This window comes from Macrosteles quadrilineatus, unplaced genomic scaffold, assembly GCF_028750875.1.
Source record: "Macrosteles quadrilineatus isolate MER2022 unplaced genomic scaffold, UCM_ALF_1.0 Scaffold_6__1_contigs__length_79288215, whole genome shotgun sequence".
In the NCBI taxonomy this organism is placed as follows: Eukaryota; Metazoa; Arthropoda; class Insecta; order Hemiptera; family Cicadellidae; genus Macrosteles; species Macrosteles quadrilineatus.
The window spans coordinates 34,601,919-34,609,010 of NW_026542599.1; positions in this window are offsets into that span (position 1 = coordinate 34,601,919).

A 7,092-nucleotide genomic window follows, 5' to 3' on the forward strand; every position below is an offset into this window, starting at 1 on the left:
GTACAGCTACCACGGCTTTAAATCGCAATATTGTCCTTTTTCACAATAACTAATAAATGGTAGTCTTTCTTTCAGGTAAAGTTTGATTTGTTTTTGTAGCTTAATAATATTAATAAATAAATTAACCTCAATGGGTTAAGATGTATTTGTTTCACTGACATCTAGCGGTGAATAGACGAACTGGTCGCACTTTGGGTGGTGGCATCTAGTGGTGATTAGGCGAACTGTTGCGCTCCTCGGTACTTTTAGCATCGACTTGATATCGACACGTGTATATATTTGTGTATAAATAGACATGTGTATATTTAGGGAATTTTCCATAGGACATAAGCTATTACCATAGGTCACATGGTAAGATCTGGGCTCGGGACCGATTTACTTTTTCGTTTCGAGGTCCCCAGACGCCAAAAATGCCATTTCTAACCACTGTAAGGAATTTTTGGGAAATCCTTTTCTTATATCTTTTTATGTCCTTCATCTTGTTATATCTTAATCTTTTTGTTGTCTATTGTTAATCTATTTATTGATTACTTCAAGTTGGCTTAATTTGTTTCAAAAATGTCTATTTTTAAATTAAGTCACAATGCTTTGTCATATTTATGTATTGGTTTGACCGTTGGTATGAATAAATAAATAAATAAATAAATAAATAATTTCTTCAAATTCATATGCCCGTTGGCCGTTGACCGTTAGCACGATAACTCGAGCCTCGAGCAAAAATGATCCGATTTTGATTAAATTTGTCATAAACGTGTAAACCTACGTTTATTCGAACGAGTACGCGAACCGGCATGATCAGGCAATGGGAACGGGGGCTTATGATGGATTTCATGGGGTACAAATTGTTTTTTCATGTTTGATCTTAAAAACATAAAATTCTCAATTTAATTCCAAACCGTAGAGCTTAAAAAACAAATAATTTAGTATACGGAAGCATTGTTGTATGCCTGATGGCGACGGAGAAAATTCCTAAAAGTGTAAATATAATTCCCACGTAATGTTAAAGGATGAAAAGAAAACTGTTGTAGTTTTCTTGCTCATGGATATATGTTGATTGAATATTGCAAATTTCTTTATTTCACACTAAACTAATTAACATACAGTACCAATAAAAACAAACCTTATTACCTTGCCTGTAGCATCAAACCTAAGTTCTCATTCAAATTAATGTTATAGGAAATAAATGTGACAATCTTATGGAAATATTTGAGTGGAAATCCAACCAGACGAATGGCAATTCGCTTATAGTCTGCAGGTTTGCTGCGGCGAGTGTATCGTATATGCTCCCACCACTTACCTATGATAATGGTTGTTGGTAAGCTTATGGGAGAAAGTATGTGTCAGATTGCTGATACCGTTTATTTAAGTTTCATAAAGTAGTTTTTTTCATCGTGAGTATCGTTCCATACTCGTCCCGAAAGTCCCATTTCGGGGTTCGATAGTGTTTCCCATCGAGATCGAGAACACTATCTCGCCCCGAAATAGAAAAATAGAAAATATCAACAAACACTCAAAATGCCGAAAACAACCATAATCAACATTGTCTATAGATTACAAGGCTGACAAATCCATAATTATTTGTATTTTATATATGAATACATGTTGAACTATTTTATTATTTTGTGGTAAAGTTGACATAAAAAACTTTACTTTCAGTGTCTTTCTACGAAAGGATAATCCATAGTTTTAAATAAACAGTTTTATTCAGTTGAAATTGTTTTGAAGCAGATGGAACAAGGAAAAAACTAAACATCAAAACGCATTCTGCTTATCTGGATGGATAACACTCTGATCTATCATGATAATCTTAAGGAAAAGTTGACAAAAAGGCAGCGATGTCGTGGGTTCCTGACCTTCCCTTAAAATACTTTAGTTATCTTGAATTTAATCTTCACTATACTTGTACATACATTGGCTTACTTGATCATACTTTCCAAGCACAACCTTTTGAGGCCCATGTGGATATTGTCAACCAGCTCTGTTTGGTTTTAGGTTTCATGTCCGGTATGCTAGGATGTGCTGCATTTGCAAGTATAATAATATATGAAGCACAGCTTAAAAATAATAATGGAGTATAATAAATCTATGTTCGGGTATAAATATGTGTTAGACATATGTCTTTGTATTTTTTTCTGTTCACAACTAATTGTTCATCTACACCACCATTGTAATACCCCACGATTGAGTCATGTTTGTGCAGTGCTTGTAATGAAGTGGTGCAAGGGGGGGAGACTTAGCTTTGAAATGCAAATGTGTTTAATACCATACTCAGCCCAACAACGGGTGACGTATTGTCGTCTGCGGTGTATGAGCACCTCACATCTATTAGTCATATGCGGCTTTGACTGTGGGTATCAAAGGTAGACTATTGTCAACCAGCTCTGTTTGGTTTTAAGGTTTGATGTCCGGTATGCTAGGATGTGCTGTCTGCTACCCTACATGTTTTTACTTTCTCCTAAGCATTTTTTTGCATAAAAAACAGATGGACCTATTTACTAAAGAAACGATGGATAATAGGGAACTATTTATTTAGATTATCATTATAAATGGAGATGGGGACGTATTTCAACCCATGAGTGAAGGATTAGTGAAGTATGGAGTGAGATGATCTGTGTAGCTTTGTACTTACAGAGACCAAGGAGTACACAACTGATTCCCATGTGATTAGTTTTTGAACAAAAATATCTTGGTTAAACTAAGCCATCAGCGGTGCTGTAAAATACTGTTTTATTCTGAAGAATCTTCATTGTCAGTCAACATTCCCCTAAAATGTAATAGACAACGTTAACAATACATTCAAAAATATTTGTCTATTACTAACAAAGTGCACAACACCAAAGCGTTATTTATAATTATACCAAACTCGGGACTATATAAATTCAAATTTATTTTAAAAATTGAAATCTTACTACACATTGTAGTCTGCTGTAGAACAAAGAATAATATTACAATAAATTTTGCATGTTTGTTTAAACCTAATTATGATAATTGTTATATAGGTGGTTTCTTATAATATTAATAGAAAATTTTATGGCTGTTAAAGATATTAAATATAGCACTTGATTTTCCAAATTGAATTTCTTCCAAAATTTCTCAACTTGTTGAGGAATTGTTCCTCTTGATCCAATGAGTAGTCCATATACTTCGAATTTTGATATTTTATATTTCTCTGAATAATATGGGATAGTTTTCTTATAAATATTTACTTTTTCTTCATGGACTTCCTGGGGCTGATTTTCATTTGTCTCAAGACGAACTGTTGGGTCTATAATGAGACCGAAATCTTTCTCCTTGTCTATAACAATGATGTCACTCCGCCTCATCATTGTTTTACATGTTTTAATTCTTCATGGTAGCTTTTTGTTTACAATTAATGTTTGTCTGCTTTAACTTTGTTTGGATTAGGCCCGGAAATATTCATGTCATAAAAAGAAGATGAAGAATAATCAGGAATCACGATTTTATCGTAATTTATTCTGTTAATTATGCAAGCGGACGTATTAATAGTTTGACAATATAACCAACACAACGGAACACTCTTCACTACATTATTCTTACGGAGTGATTTGTAAAAATCACTATTACTTGTAAACTATAGTATCTGCCATGCGATTTTTTTCTTAGAAAATATAGAATCAATAATTTAACTATGTCATCATCTCCATTGATATCTCAGAAAATATTCTATTTAGATATAACGTTGAATGGGAAACTTGAGATTAAAAAATTTGAGTTCCACTTATTTTCAAAATGGTGTCTAACTGTTCAATGTCTAACGGAACTCCATGTATTTTATGATCCTTCTATAAAGTACATGCAACGTATTATGCACGATTATGCAACGACTTATTTACTCTTGGCTTTTCCTCTCCAAACTTACGAGCCAAGGAGCTGCAGGATGCAGAATTTACACACCGAGTCACATTTTCCAAGGTATAACAAGCTGTAGCTCCTAAACAAGTAGGTAGCTTTATAGAGAAAATGTAAAGAATAAAAACGTTTTCAAATAACATTTATATTCTATCAAATAATAAAATACAAAATACTTTATCATAAATATTTAGGTTCTGGTTATTCTAGCCACATTGGATGATGACAGCCGTAAAAAATACCCCAGCCGCAGCAAACATGCCTACTAAGCGAATTTCCATTTGTCTGAATTGATTTTCAATCAAATGTATTTAAATAACATTAGGTTTAGCAAGTTCTTAGGTTTGCTGCTACAAGGAAATTAATAAAGTATTTTTTTAGTAAAATATTAATAGCGTAGTATAAAATTAATAAATTTGACACGTTTGATAAAAATATATCCATAAACAAGCAAATTACAACAATTCAAAATATTCTCCATAAGAATAACATGGGAATTACCAATAACCGTAAAAAAAACACACTTTGATATGCTGAATTATTTGTTTTTTAGGCTCTTTAAAAATGTCCATAGAGAAATTGGGAAATTATTTTTAATCCCATATAACCCCGTTTGTAAAACCCCGTTCTCATGGTCCGATCATGCTGGTTCGCGAACTCATTCAAGTTTATCCCGCCTTACACATGTAAACAAAATTTCATCAAAATCGGACAAAGATGACTCAAGTTTATAAAGATTAAAGATTACTCTGCTATTATATATATATATATTGTAGTTATATATATACATTTAAAAAATTTTAACGTATGGTATTTTTGGCCTCTGGGGACATCAAAATGAAAAGTAAATCGGTCTCGGGCCTAGGTCTTACCGTGCCACCTATGGTAATAGCTACTTTCATAAAGGGAAATTCGCTAAAAATTGTATTCATATTTTAATGTCATGAGAAAATAGTTCAAATTCTACGTTAAATGTTTTATCTAAATCTAACAATAGACAACACAAAAAATATTCAGTCATTTTATTTGCTTAATGAATGAAGCTTTGTCAGTTTGTTACAAAAATTATGAAGTCTATAATGGTTTACAAAATATTTTTTTACATTTCCGGTACTCTTAATTTATTCTGTTAATTATGCAAGCGGATGTATTGATAGTTTGACAATATAACCAACACAACATTCTTCACTACAATTGTTCTTACGGAGTGATTTGTAAAAAATAAAAAATAAACCACCCGAGAAAATAATTGTTGTTGATATCCTCAGGCTTAATGTTTTTATCTCAAGAATTCAGCAACTTTTTATCCGCACAAAGGTCGTTTAACATAAAAAGGCCACAAATTAAGCTGTCAGCGGTGGAAAGTGGTAATAAAAACTGAGTAAATTCCCTAATGGCGTAATTTGGCCAGTATGTTCTTCTTATAGCCGTTTAATTATAACCATTAACTAGCCACACGATATTTACGAGATACAAAGCTATTAGAGAAGAAAATTAATTACAACCATTAATCGGCGATGAGGGTTTTGCTGATATTTTTGATATTTACTAAATAAAAGTTTTCTGCGACTTAAGGGTAAATACGCTTCGGTTTTAAACATAGTAAATGGGGATAATTTCGAAATATTTAGTCTTAATGTTAATTTACATTTTGCTTGCATACGGATAAGATAAATAGTGATAAATATAACATGCAAAAACACACTTTACCATAACTAAAAGTGAATATACATACATAACTAAACATTTTTTAAATGTCAAAGTAGCATTGACGTCTCGATTGCAAATTCTGCAAAACTAAAAAACCCCACCAATTTCTGATTTTGTTTGATTCTATTGTTTTTAAACATATTAAAACTAAAATACTGACTTATTGTAAACCATAGCATCTTTATAACAATCATAAAATTGTACTGTATATGTAGCAAACCTTATTTTTCTTAACCTTTTTCTGTGTTTGGTCCATTAACTTAGTAGGTAGTTATATTTGCAAAACATATTGGGCAACGCTGGTCCATATAGATAGGGGTCTACAATTATATCTAGAATTCTATTTTGTATTGACAAACACACGATAAACCTCACTTATCAAGTAAGCAATTTAAATCGATTTTATAATTTAACATACATAATTTTGAAGCACAACTTAGCTTATGAACAGCGTAAAAATCATGGCTACAGTCCTGCAGAGGTCTTACGATAAAATTCCGATGAAATATTAGTTTAATATTGAATATATCGTATCAAAAATAGTTTTCACTTGATAAAAATATTGATTGCATGTCTTTCAAGAAGACTTTTTGACACTGTGCTGTATTAGTTCGTTTAGTTTAGTTTAGTTGATAATAATAACAAATATGGTAATATTTATAATACCCCCGCCGCAGCAAACCTGCTAGACTAAGCGAATTTCCATTTCCCTGAATGGATTTACACTCGTCTCCTTAAAAATATCACATTGATTCCCTATTTAAATAGAATCAGTTTAAAACATACTTAGGTTTGCTGCAACAGGGAGGGTAAAAGTGTTTTTTATGTAAAATGTTAATAGGTGGTAAGAAATAAAAACATTTTCCAAATTTGGGCAAAATATGTTAATAAACAAGCAAACTACAACAGTTTACTTATTCTCCATAAGAATAACATGGGAATTTTAAATTTACAATTTTTTGGACTTTTCTCCGTAACCATTAGGCGCATTATAACGCTTCTATATACTAAATTATTTGTTTTTTTAAGCTCTACAAAATAGTTTAGAGAGAAATTGCAAAATTTTATGTTTTTTGGGTCAAAAATGGGAAAAACCCATTTTTACCCCATAAAAGCCCCCATAAACCCCCGTTCCCATGGTCCGATCATGCTGGTTCGCGAACTCGTTCGAATAAACGTAGGTTTTCACGTTTGTACCAAATTTCATCAAAATCGGATCATTTTTGCTCGAGTTATCGCGCTAACGGACACATATATATATATATATATAAATATATATATAAATATATATATAAATATATATATAAATATATATATATATATATATATATATATGAATTTGAACGGATGGTGTTTTTGGCCTCTAGGGACCTCAAAACGAAAAAAAAATCGGTCCCGGGTCCAGGTCTTACCATGAGTACTACGGTAATAGCTTATTCCCTATATGGGAAATTCGCTAAAAACAGAATGATGTTGTGTAGTTTGTTAAAGAGATAAATTTACAAATACCTC